Source organism: Orycteropus afer, unplaced genomic scaffold (genome assembly GCF_000298275.1).
Source record: "Orycteropus afer afer isolate SDZICR_OR568_19922 unplaced genomic scaffold, OryAfe1.0 scaffold00051, whole genome shotgun sequence".
In the NCBI taxonomy this organism is placed as follows: Eukaryota; Metazoa; Chordata; class Mammalia; order Tubulidentata; family Orycteropodidae; genus Orycteropus; species Orycteropus afer.
Window position 1 is genome coordinate 14,501,485 of NW_006921638.1, and position 14,738 is coordinate 14,516,222.

The following is a 14,738-nucleotide window of genomic DNA, read 5'->3' on the forward strand; positions in this document are numbered from 1 at the left end:
TTTTAACAAATTCCCTTAATTTCTGCTTATCTGGAAATGTCCTAATTTCACCATCATATTTGAGGCACAATTTTGCTGGGTACATAATTCTTGGTTGGAAATTTTTCTTTCAGGGTTTTATATATACCATGGCATTGTGTTCATGCCTGCATGGTTTCTGTTGAGAAATCTGAGCTTAGTCTTATTGGTTGCCTCTTGTAGGTAACTTTTCGTTTTTCCTGTGCTGCTCTCATGATTCTTTCTTTGTCTTTGTTTTTGGTAAGTTTGATGATGATATGTCTGGGGATTTTCTTTTGGGGTCTATCCTGTTTAGGGTTTGTTGGACTTCCCGAAAGGGTATATTTTCATCTTTCATCATACCAAGAAAATTTTCTTCCAACAAATCTTCAACAATTTTCTCTGTGATTTTATTTGTCTCTTCCTGTTCTGGAATTACAATTACACATAGGTTATTCTCTTTGATGGTATCCCAGATGAATGTTAGTCCTTCTTCATTTTATTTTGATCTTTTTTCTGATTGACCCCTTTCTAAAGAAGTGTTCAGGTATTTGCCTTCAATCTCACTGATTCTGTATTCCATTAATGCAATTCTGCTCTCTTGCCCATTCAATGTCTTACCTATTTCTGAAAATTTTGTATTAATCTTCTGGATTTCTATGTGTAGATTTTTAATCATTTCTAATTTTTCATTTATTTTGTCATTTTGTTCTGGTATTGTCTTTCAAAATTGTTATTGGTTTTTCTCTGTGTTTTCCTTTATCTGTCTCTCAATTCATTGAAGATACCTAAATATACTTCTTTTGAATTCCTTATCAGGGAGTTCTAATGCTGTGTCTTCCTCAGGGATGTGTTTTGGGTCTGTGTCCTGGTCCCTTGTTTCTTTTGCTTTATCTTGCTTCTTTGTGTGGACTGTGATGCTCTGTTGTCTCCGAGGCATTTTGAGGTTTTGGTGTTTATATTTAATTGGTGATTGTATGTTGGAGTGACTTGCCCACAATTTTAGTTTTCTTTGTATGTTATCTACACAAGCAGAGTATTGTGTTCTTGTATCTGCTAGTTGACAGCACTTATTCACTCACCACCTGTCTCCTTTCCTGTTATCAACCTCTCAGATGTCCCTGCTGAACTTGGCAAACAAAGCCTATTTTTAAGTCCTATTTTTGTTCAGGCTTTTCCACTAGTTGGTGCCTAATCCACTTCTGTATAGTTCCTTTCAAAGCTCAGGGCCCCAGGATTATCTTCTGTATCTCTGTTAATTGGTTTTTCTTTTCTTCGTTGAAGAGGGTCTGTGTCTCTTGTCTGCCTATTCCTCTATCTTACCAGAAGTTTCTAAATCTCCTTTATTTTTAAATTTTTTAGTGGTGTTTGGAAGTTACAAATTTAGATTACTGTGTTTGGTTTGCTCTCTTTATGCACAATCTTTCATTCACTTATTATACAGTTGGCTCTCCACATATGTGGGTTCTGGATCCAAGGATTCTACCAAGTGAGAATGAAAAATACTAGAAAAAAACACTGGTTCCTACAAAGCTATTAAGTGGTTAAAGCAATACCTCAAAGGCTAAGACGGAAGTGTGTTATTTGCATAACATTTACATTGTATTAGGTATGGTAGGTAATCCTGAAATGATTTATAGCATTGGGGAGGATGTGTGTATACACTATTCCCTTTTATAAAGGAGCTCTAGTGGTGTAGTGGCTAAGGCACTAACAAAATGTCAGTGGTTCAAACCCACTAGCTGCTCTGTGGAAGATGAGGCTGTGTGCTCCCATAAAGATTTACACCCTTGGAAATCCAAAGGGACTCACTATGAGTCAGAATCAACTCAGTGGCAGTGAGTTTGGTTTTTTTGAAGTATCCTATTTTGTATAATAAGCTTCTGTTACTAGCACTTCAGTGAAACATTTCTTATCAAGGTTGCACAAAGAGCAGGAAGGCTGCATCTCCTGACCTCCTCTAATGCCACAAGAGGAAGACAGAATCACTATCAGTAACCCAAGGCCTATTACTGCAAGGCCAGACATGCTGCCTCCCTCCAGCCCTTTCACCAACCGTTCTCCCAAAACACCTACCACTTCTCTCAATAATTCACTGAAGTGGCCACACAGAACTCACAGATTATAGGGTTTATTATGGAAGCACCAGCGTACAATTCAAGTTCAGGAAAAACGCTCAGTCTCTCTCCCAACAGTGTGTGTCCTTCGGTGTCTCACTCAGCAATACATGTCTCTTGCATCTCTTTCCCAGCAGCACATGTCTCTTTCAGGAGCACGTGTCTCTTTCAGCAGCACATCTTCCTCAACCAGCAATCAGAGAGAGACCTCTTCTGCCTCTAGGAGGCCTCCTTTTGAGCCTGGCAGAGTGGCCAAATTAACCAATCATAACATCAGAATTCTAAGCACCTGAGAGAGAGCAGGAACCTCCCAGAACATTGCTTTGTGTTGCACACAAAAGAAATGCCCCAGGTGGATAACTTATACAATTAAGAGCTTCTCAGTTGCTCACAGCAAATCCCACCATAGAGTTTGCAAAGACTTATGGCTAGAAAAGCCATTTACTACAAAGTAATTTACTACACTGCAAAGATCTTCAGTATCTTTCATGTTGTCTATGCTATTTCTCATTTGTAACTTACTAAAATACTCAACAGTATTGAATATTTTGCCCTTAATCATGCTTTATGTTTCTGTAACGATATATTCCCCTATTTTTCTTCTTACCTCATGGATACTCTTTCAAATTTTCTTTATTATATCTTCCTCTTCTGCCATCTCTCAATGTTGTTGTTCCTTAGCACTTGATCCCACTCAGGTCTCTATATTATTTTCTCACCTGATCTCATTAGTTCTTACAGTGTATTAACAACATGATGATAATCTCTAAACTTACACTTGCAGCTCAGACTTCTCTTCTGATTCCCAGATTCATTTTTCAACTTCAAACTTAATATTGCTACTTGAATTTCTTGTTATTGTGTTGTTACATGCCATCGAGTCAGACTTGAATTTCTTGTAGATGTTTTATGCTTAAGATTACCAAAGTAGAACACTTGATTTTGTTCCCCAAACCTGATCCCACTAATAACTACTTTTCCCCATTTAAGCAACTGCCTCAACATTCAAACCAGACATTTAAAGGCAATTTTTATCTTCTCCTTTCCTCATTTCAACTGGACACGATTCTAATCTATTCAACCTCCAAAATACATATTTTGATCTCCATTGTCACAAAGTTAGCAGTAATCACTATTATTTATTGCCTAAGATGCTGAAAAAAAAACCAAAAAAAAAAAGAAAAAACAAACAAAACTTTATGTGTTGCTTTGCTTCTTTTCTTCCACTGTACCTTCTCTTATTAAATTCCAGCCACATATTCTTTTAGTTCTTCAAACACATAGAGATAATTTCTCCCTCAGGGCCTCTGTTCATCTTGTTCCTTTACACTGGAAAGCTCTTTGCCCCTCTTCACTCTCTTTTTTCATATGATTATTATATTGTATTCTTACTATGATAAATCCACAAAGAAGACTTCTCTGTCCACCTCATTTACTGGAACCCTTTTTCTGGCACTCACATGATTATCTTCTTTATCACCATCTTGTTTCCTCCATAATATTTATATTTGACATTTTTTTATTTGTTTGTTTACATTTTTCATGTATCTCTCCCATAAAATTTAAGATCCTGGTAACACAGACTTTGTGTTGTTCACTGATTTTTCCCCAGTGCCTAGGAAACTGCCTTATTCATAAGAGTCTCTCAATAAATATTAGTATGAATAAATGAATCTTGCAAATGCAAAGTAAATTATAATTATTTCCACATGAAAAGCATTCAAGTGAATCCCTTTGTTCTTCTCAGTGCTGTAATTTTCATATGCAGAAGTGAGTTTCAGAGAAGAGGTGGGCAAATTTATATGTGTAGTGAGGAAGGGAGGGAGCTCTGGTAGCATAGTGGCTAAGACACTTGACTGCTAACCAGAGGGCTGGAGGTTCAAACCCACCAGCCACTCCTCAGAAGGAAGATGGGGCAATCTACTTCTGTAGTGATACTGCTTCGGAAACCCAAGGAGGGGTCGCTATGAGTCGGGTTCGACTCGACGGCACATAACAACAACAACAACAACACTGAGGAAGGGAAGACACTAGGAACAAAGAGTTTCTGATTTAAATATCCTCCAATTTCAAGTTCAAAGTTTTCAGAAATCTCTGATGAAGTGGAAAAAAGAGAAATTTCTGATAGTCCCAGAAGAACTCATTTTGGACTCATCATGAAGAGGAAAGCCTAAACTGTGTAACCTTGCTCAATGTGAAAGGCTAAAGAGCCATGAGAAGAAGGATGCATACTACAGAGCATGCGATAGAATTCAGAATCCTTCCTCAACTGGTCAGTTGGAAAACTTCTTTAAATTCAGTATCTGAGAATGTGAAAGGAGAACATTAACTAATGAGGTCCCAGAGTACATTTGGTTATACCAAGGGTGGCTAGTCTGTCCAATTTCTCTTATTTATTTAGGCACCTTCCACATAGTTTTCATGGAGCTACAAGTGCTGTGAACAGAAATTTCTGGAGACAGTGATTTTGAAGTAGGTGAGTTGATGCAAAAGCTTACTTAGATACATAAAATACAGATATAAATTAGTATCTGAATTTGCCTGATATGTAAGTTATAATGTTGTTAATTATGCACATAAAAGAAAAGTGAGAGTATTGAACTAAGCAAAACTTAGTACTACCAGTAGTAGCCCAGTCCTCTAGGGAGAACTTATCCCCTATGATGCCAGAACACATGGTACAGATTCTATTATTGGTCATGACTTAGTTTTGTTTTTTTGTTTGTTTGTTTTTTTGTTTTTCTGGTCTTTCTTGCTGGAGTCTAAGATTCAACTTAACAAAGACTATGACTTAATCATTTTTATTTTCTCACTTATAAGCACTAGATTTCAGCAAATACAAGTCAAAAGAAGTAATCAAGAAGTACCTGTGACTATTCAATCCTACCTTGGCAAATTTCACTATGGTTCCTATACTCACTATTTCAATAGTGATTTACTTGTTCTTCCAACCCTGTGATCTCCTCCAAAATAACTTTTCAAATCATCTGTGATAGTTGGGGTTTTGTGTCAACTTGGCTGGACCATGATTCTGAGTGGCTTAAGCAGTTGTGATATGATTATTCCCATTATGGAATCTGATTTATATGCTTTGAACAGCCAATCAGTTGAAAGGGAGTTTCCTTAGGGGTATGGTCTGCTTCCAATATATGTGGACATCCTGGAAAAATCAGGAAACTTCTGTGGCTCTAGATCCTGTTGTGCTGCCTAAAACTGTCCTGTGAGCAAACAATCCACCATTTTAACAGTGATCTTGGATTTGTCATCCACTGACAAGAGCCGTTAGTGATACTGCCTGCCAACCTTGAGCTTGTCAGCCCCTGAAGCTGCATGAGTCTGGAAAACCCTCCAGCTTGATGTTTGATCCAAAAACTTGCGACTCGCCAGCCTTTATAACTGTGTAAGCCATTTTCCTAAGATAAATTTCTTTGTCTATGTATATAAGCTTCACTGGTTTTGCTTCTCTAGAGAACCCAACACATAATCTAACATAGGCAGAGATTAGTTTTCCCAATTTGAAACAAATTGAGATTTATATATGTTCCTAAAACTTGAAAACAGTATCACTTCTTACACTCTGTGAATCCAGAACAAAATATCTTGGAGTTAGTTCCAGCAAATTGGCTGATGCTGACTTGGTATATATAGTATATTAGACTGAGCAGTCATTATCAGACGTTTCCAACTTGGATTGTTAAGGACGAGTCTCCCAAAATTAGGTACTTATACTCAATCTGTTTTCATGTTTGGCTCCCAACCAGTCCTGCTTTAGTGCTTATGAGCTAGGAAATATCCCAATGTTTTTCATATTCTAAATCACATTCTAATATCTAAAATGAATTCCTAATTTATCTATTGTCAAATATTTTGCCTCATTAGGAATGCAGAGAACCTATTACCAATATTCTCACATCCACTTTGGCCTAATGGTGCCTGTAAATAATGCATTTGCATAATGAGCAAAATTCATAAAAGCCAATTACTGCTAATATGGATGACCTTTTGGCATCAAGTAAGCTAATAACCTTTGAAATGTGTACTAAATTACATAGTGCCAAAACAAAACTTAGGTATAATAGAAACCAGGCCCCTCGTATACATAAGAATCAAGGTTGTTTCCTATTTTGGCTGCACTTTTAAAGAGGTGTTAATTAGATATGTGATTTGAATTTAAAAATTAATTCTGGTTTATTTTCAAACAGAAAACATTAAAAAGGAATCATGTGAAAATAATTAAAACTAAATGCAAAAGCCTTAATTTACAAAGTAATTAATTTCTCATGAAACAAAATTAACTTTAACATTAAATACTAAGATTCAAACATTTTCAAAGCATTAATTTTCTAAAGATCAAATATGGTTCATAAGAAAAGACAGTTACAAGATTGGTAGGTCTAGGTTGATTGACATATATTTAACATACATAAATTAGTATTACTAATAATGATGAATCAGGATAAGTTTTTGATTATGTCTTAAAATGGCCAAAATACAGTATCTTCAAGTGTTCATTATTTTTATTATGGTAATAAAACTAATTTATTTCACCTGATACTGGTAGAATGATAATAATTCTACAATGATACTTGTATGTCCATACCTTCCATTTAAAATTGTTTATCTACATTGATATATGCAACTCAAGAGGACCAAATAAAATATTATAATGAAATGTGCAAACACATTGAATTAGAAAATCAAAAGGGAAGAACAGGCTTACCATTTCTCATAACTGAAGAAAAATTCAAGCATCAACTTGGATGAGGATTTTATCAACCAAATGTTGAATGACACAGAAAACATCAAAAAGATGATGGAAGGAATACATAGAGTGATTGTACCAAAAAGAGTTGGTTGGCATTTAAACATTTAAGGAGGTAGAATATTATCAAGAACTGATAATATTGAAAGAGGAAGTCCAAGGTACACTCAAGACATTGGTGAAAAACAAAGCTCTAGAAACTGACAGAATATCCATTTAGATGTTTCAAAAAATGGATACAGTGCTAGAGGTGTCCACTTATTTATGCCAAGAAATTCAGAAGACAGTTACCTGGCCAGCTGATTGGAAGAAATCCATATTTGTGCCCTCTCCAAAGGAAAGTGAGCCAAAGGAATGTGAAAATCATCAAACAATAGCTTTAATATCAAATGCAAGTGAAATTTTGCTGAAAATATTTCAAAAATAGTTGCAACAATACATCAACAGGGAACTGCCAGAAATTCAAGGTGAATTAAGAAGGCATTCAACTGTGTGGATCATAATAAATTATGGATAGCATTAAGAAAAATAGGAATTGCAGAACATTTACTTGTGTTAATGTGGAACCTATACAAACACTAAGAGGCAGTCCTTTGAACAGACAAGGGTATACACTATGGTTTAAAATCAGGAAATGTGTGTGCCAAGTTTGTACACTTTCATGATACTTATTCAATCTGTTTGCTGAACATATAATCAGAGAAGCTAGACTATATGAAGGATTTGGTATAAGGGTTGGAGGAAGACTCATTAACCAACCTGTGAAATGCAGATGACACAACTTTGCTTGCTGAAAGTGAAAAAAACTTGAAATATTTATTGATGAAGATCAAAGACTAAAAACTTCAGTAAAATAAAGAAAACAAAAATACTCCCAAATGGACCAAAAAGCAACATCATGATAACTGAGAAAATGTTGATGTTGTCAAGGATTTAATTTTACTAGGATCTACAATCAATACTCACATAAGCTTCTTCTTGTTGTTGTTAGGTGTCATTGAGTCAGCTCCAACTCAGAGCAACCCATAGAAGCAGCAGTGAAAAAATCAACATATTACATTGGGCAAATGTGCTGCAGAAAGCATGCAAGATATCACTTTGAGAACTAATGTGGTATTTTTGATTGCCTCATATGTATGCGAAAGCTAGACAATGAATAAGGAAGACTGAAAAAGAATTGATGCCTTTCAATTTTAGTGTTAGCAATGAATATTAAATTTACCAAAGACATCCAGAGGAATGAACAAATCTGTCTTGGAAGAAGAACAGATAGAATGCTCCTTAGAAGTGAGAGTGGGGAGACTTTTTCTCACTTTGGATATGCTATCAAGAGGGAGCAGTCCTTGGAGAAGGGCATTGTGGTAGTTATGGGTGTCAATTTGGTTGGGCCTGGTTTAGTGGCTGGGCAGCTGGTGGTAGTTATTACCCATGATGAGACTGGCAATCACCTCTCATGGTGGGATCCTACCACAAGCAGCTGAGTAGCTGCCTTTGGATATGTGGTCTGCTTCCTGTATATGAGGAGAAGCTTTGAGAATGGTCTCTAGCCTTTGTCATGCTTGAACCCTGCATGTAGCCATGTCATTGCTCAGCAGCCTGCCATGCTCTGTTGACCTTGGGACTTACAATGGACTTAAGCTAATTCCCTGCTATGTGATCTGGTAAAATCAGGACTGTGCCTTTTTACTTGTCAACCTTGGGGCTTCCAGACTCATCCAGCAGCTGTCTGAGTGAAGAAACGCCTCTAGCTCCAGTTGGGCTGGGAGCAGGAGGCAGCCTCTAGAGCCCCTAGAGCCCCTAGAGCCTGGCACTCTGAACTTGGACTTAAAGCCTCCAAATTGTAAGAATAAACTCCTATTTGTTAAGGCCATCCCATTTGTGGTATATTCTTGTCAGAGCAGCACTAGGTAACCAGAACAGACATCATACTTGGTAAAATAGAGAGCCAGTGAGAAAGAGACCCTCAATGAGATGATTGAAACAGTGGTTGCAACAACAGGCTCAAACATAGAACAATTGTGAGGATGGCACGGAACTAGGCAGTGCTTTGTTCCATTATACGTACATTCTTTATGAGTGAGACAGCACGTAACAACAACCTATGATCTAACATGGCAGCCTAGCTGTGAGGAGATCATGGAATAGAATCATAGAATTATGTATTTAATACATAGAATTAAGTATTGCAGGAGTAAAGCACTAAAGCAAAATATTCTGTAATCTGGTTTTGATCCACTGCTATACTCTATCCCACTTGAACTATTTAGTAATCAAAATTCAATTCTCAAAAACATAAATTATTTTAAATTATATATTGCAAGATTTTTCAGCATTAATAACATTACCATAGGTTACCTTTCTCCTAGACAAAATTGACACTCTAAGCAGAACAAGAATACAAAATAAGTTAGTTTTTTGAGGAATCTACTCACTCATGTTTTCAGCTTCACCTTAGTGACCTTATACCTAGGCATGCAGTTTACATTAAACTTTATGTAAAGTAATTTGGTTTTTGTCCTTGGTTCCTGAGAGATAATTCTAAATGCTTAGAATTCCCTGAGTATTTGAGGTCACTCTGTTAGCTATGGGAGCTCTGGTGCTGTAGTGCCTAAGGCATTTGACTGCTAACCAGAAGGCTGGAGGTTCAAACCCACCAGCCACTCCTCAGAAAGAAGATTGGGCAATCTACTTCTATAAAGATACCACTTAGGAAACCCATGGAGGAATCACTATGCGTCAAAATTGACTTGATGGCAGTGAATTTTTTTTGTTGGTGTTGTTAGCTATAGACCTCCAGAGTTTATGTTGGTGAGGTGACTCAAATGCGTGCTGACCAGGTCAGGCAGATGACCTTGTGATATGATCTGACCTCAGGGAAGATGGAGGAACACCAAAGCTCCATGGACATCCTGGTTGGTGAAAGACATCAATATGCTTAGGAGGGCTGTGTGTTCAATTTTGGGACACAGATGTTTTGCCTAGGGAAACTTCCCAGACTTTGCCCTCTCTTCTTTATATTGGTCCTGATATGAATCCTTTTCACTGTAATAGAACTGTTTTGTGAATATAGTGTTTACCATGAGTTATGGGAGTTTTTCGAGAAAATTATTAATCCCAAGGGAATAGTAAGAGCCCATAGATCAGAACTGAGGGGGTTGGGGGTCCTCTGAATTTATGGGTAGTATCCTGGCAGGGTAGATGGAAGTTCCACCTTTGTAGCCAGCAGTTTAGAAGTGAGGGTAATGTGGATACTTCCAAACTCATGACTAGTGTCTGAAGTCTTGGTCAGACTTGGCAGTCTAGTGCCCTTTTACTTCTTATACCTGACATGTCTCCACATGGTTAGGGTCAGAGGACGAAGTGCTGCATGTGCCACTGGTGTCAGAAGTGGCAGAGAAACGACAATCTCATATTTTCTATTCACCAGGTAAATAGAATCTTGGTAATTACTCAATGAATACTCAGGCCCACTGGCTGGTCCTCATCCATGATAACATATTCTTTTATTCCATCCATATTCATCAATCTGCAAAATCATATATACCAAAATTTCTTAACATTTTGGTTTGGCAACAACCAACTAATATAACAAAATGATTGTAATAATTTAATTTATAAAGATCTATGTTCAAGTTACTGAAAGAAACTTAGATGACTTGGACACTTGCTTTCTCAAGACACTAGAAAACTCGTGATAGAGTTAAAAGTACACCAAGAAAAGTATAGTATACAAGGTGTTAAAGATGAAAATGAGATCATGACATAGCCCTTATTTATTAATTCTTGATTCAGTGATAAGTACTGATCAAAGATTTTTACATGGAAATGCAGGTGATAGAAAAGATTTTTTTCATCTAACTTATCTCAATGGTATCACAAACATATGGTCATTTATTTACCTTTTATTCTGAAAGCTAAGATTTCTATCAGCACATATGAAACGGGAAAGATTTTAAAGTGAGCTTAGGGCTAGCCAAAGGAGGTTATCTGAAATTGATGGTTAATAAAATAACAAACTCCTAATAAATTAAGATGAGTCCAGACATTATAAAATGTCTACTTTGGAAAATAATAAGGATAAATCCCTGGAATAGGATAAAAACTATCTCGAGATTGAAGCATTTCAAATCCTATTTGAGGCCAGGATTAGTTGAATCCATGGAGGCCAAGAAAAATTTATCATGAAACTATTCCTTTTGTAAGCATATAATAATAGTGAAAATAATGTTTGATAATATATCATACCTATAACATTGTCAGTTAGTAGAGGAAGACAGAGCATGACAGTTAATGCCACACATCTGCACATGTTGCTGCTGTTGTTAGGTGCTGTGGAGTTGGCGCTGGTCCATAGTGACTTTACGTACAACAGAACGAAATGCTGTCTCTTCCAGCACCAGCCTCAAGCATGATATCCTACTCCAGGGACTGGTCCCTTCTTCCAACATGACCAAAACAGGTGAGACAAAGTCTGGCCATTGTCATTTCTAAGGAGCATTCTGGCTGCATTTCTTCCAGGACAGATCTATTCATTCTTCTGGCTTTTGGTGTTGCGAGGTGTTGTGGAGTCGACTCCAAGTCATGGCAACCCCATGTACAGCAGAACAAAATACTGCCCTGTCCTGTGCCAGCTGCATAATCCTTGCTTTACCTGAGCCCATCGTTGTAGCCACTGTGTCAATCCAGATTCCGTTAGTTCTTCTGGCACTCTGTGGTATTTTCAGTATCCTTCACCTATACCACAACTCAAAAGCATCAACTCTTCAGTCTTCCTTATTCACTGACCAGCTTTCACATGCATATGATGCAATTGAAAATACCATGGCTGGGGTTAGGCACAACATTTGCACATAACTACACCTATATTTCACACCTTAGGTATTCAGTTTTAAGTTAGAGTTTAAATCTAGTCCTGGGCATACTTCCTCACCGTGATGGATAGACATTTTTATAAAATAATTATAAAAGAAATACATTTGGGGCAAAACATAATGTCAGACCCATATTTATTCAGAAAAATAACATTTGCAACATTTTTAATAGCTGTTTTCCATGTAACACATCTTTGTATAATGTAAAACTTCTTCTATACATTATTTTCCATATTGACTCTTTAGCAAGGTCTTTTTTATTGTCAAAATTTTTTTGTAGAATGGTCTGAAAAATATATACTCTAAATTGAGTATACTAAGTGGTGATGTTAGTAATTTTCTCCCCAGACCTTTCTCTTTTGCACATTTCTCAATTTTGTAACTTTTCAGAATGCTTCTCCAACTTTTTAAGCTTGAGGTCAGTAAGCTGAAATGCTGCAGAGATAGCTAACGTGTAACTCAAAACTTGAAGACTATAACATACTCTCTCAGAGGGATCAAACATCTTTAAAAACTCAGCTGAAGGCAAGAAGGAAAAAATGGGTAAAAATTTTTGTGGATGCGTTATTTCCAATAAAACTGCCTTATTACCTAAAACCTCTAAACAGCAGCTAGCAATCAATTCTGAAAGAGTCACTCCATCAATAAGGGCAAAACACAAGGATCACAACATCACAAAGGAAGCTTCACGCATTAGTGTTACTGTGCTCTAAGGGTAAGATATTAGGTCTAAAGGCCATCAACCCTTTTGTTATCCCCTCCTTCATCTCCTTAAACTTTATCTTCATTCCTTACAGCCTCTCTTACATGTATTGACCCACAAAATACTTTCTCACTTTTTTTTGTTCTTTGTAAACTTTTTATTTAAATACATGATATTGAAAAGTGAACAACTTATAACAAGCTGAGCACATCATTGTAGATCATATCTAGATCAAGAACAGAATATTCTAACACTCTAGAAATACCTATTCTTTGTTCCCTCTAATGCAGCTGTTTCCTGACCTACAACCATGTATTTTGCCCATATTGTGTATTTTACAAAAATGTAATCATACAGTACACACATTATGTATTTGGCTTCTTTCAACTAACTTATTTGTTAGATCCATCTATATTCTTGCCTGCCATTGTAGTTCCTTATTCCCCTTGCTGTGTTGCTGTTGTTATTAGGTGCCATTGTGTCAGTCCCAACTTACCGCAGCCCTACACACAACAGAAGAAAACACTTCCTGGTCCTGTGCCTTTCTCATAATTGTTGCTATGTTTGAGCACATGTCTGCAGCCACTGTGTCAATTCATCTTGTTGAGGGCCTTCCCATTTTTTGCTGACCCTCTACTTTACCTGGGACCTCTGGTGGTGTAGTGCCTAAGGCATTTGACTGCTAACCAGAAGGCTGGTGGTTCAAACCCACCAGCTACTCCTCAGAAGGAAGACTGGGCAATCTACTTCCATAGAGATACCACCTCAGAAACCCAAGGAGGGGTCGCTATGAGTCTAATGGACTCGACAGCAGTAAGTTTGTTTTTGTTTTTTGTTTTGGTTTTCTACTTTGTCAAGCATTGTATCTTTTTACAACAGGGACTGGTCCCTTCTGAAAGCATAACTACAGTACATGAGATAGAATCTGGCCATTTTTGCTGTACTTTCTCCATGACAGATTTGTTCCTTCTCCCAGAAGTTCATGGTACATTCAATATTTTTCACTGTGTAGTATGTCACAATTTATTTATGCATGGTACTGCTATTCTGATATTCTGATTATATATATATAATCTATTTCTTAAAAGAAAACAAAACATACTTTTAAAGGAACATGCCAACATACACATGTACTTCAAGATGCAGTCAACTATAAGGCACAAAATGTTTGTTTCTCCCTTTTTAATGGATATCTTCAAATTACTAAAATGTCCTAACAATGAAAAGACAATAAATTTCTTTTTATTTCAGTAAAAACTAATAACCAATCTTAGTTCTGAGAAAGGTGACAAAATGTAATTGCTAAATCACTAAATATAGTAAGAAATCAGGGGAAAAAAAAACACCTTCCATAAATACTTTCAACACATGAGAATAATTGTTGTTGGTCAATAGAATTAGCTGAGTTTACTCAGAGCAAAAAATCTCACTTGCAGTACAAAAACAGGTCTGAAATATACTTTACACAGTTGATCAGCAATTCCTCTGAGTGATATATGTTTACTAAAGTTGATATAATTCAGATGCATGTAAAACTCTCTTTTCAACCAAAAATATGTCGTTTGAATATTTGATTTTTTTTTTTTTTTTTGTAGCATAGTGGCTAAGACACTTGACTGCTTACCTGAAGGCTGGTGGTTCAAACTCACCAGCCACTCCTCGGAAGAAGATGGGGCAATCTACTTCCGTAATGATACTGCCTCGGAAACCCAAGAAGGGGTTGCTATGAGTTGGGTCCTACTCAACGGCATATAACAACAACAACAACAAAAGTGATATGAAATACTGCAATTTTATGCCCAGTAAAAGGTACACTCTTACAAAATAAATTTGGTTTTGAAGGCTGGAGGCAATTAATAACATTATAAGCCCTAAGATAAAATCCAAACTATAAATCCCATGTTAAGCTACACATCAGCGTATTTTTTTTCCAAAACTACAAAATCACATTTTTATATCGCAATCATCTTCTAAGAGTATGAAATTCCAATTATAAAGGCAGTATTAGCAGTTTCCTTTGGTTTTCATAGAACACACTGCTGACTCATGAAACCCAGTATTTAGATCATTGTTTCTTTCTTAAAGCAAGATAACCAATTTCTGTGTCCAATAAAGGAAACTCCGCAGAGAAGGAATTTTGGGAATTTAATATCAAGAGTAATGACCTAATGTTTATTTCAGTATATTATTCCATGAAGTGTGAATTCATATGCTAACATGTAAATAAAATGTTATTTTTTAAGCCATGATATTCTTTTGCAAATTTGGGAAAACTGGGATGATAAAGA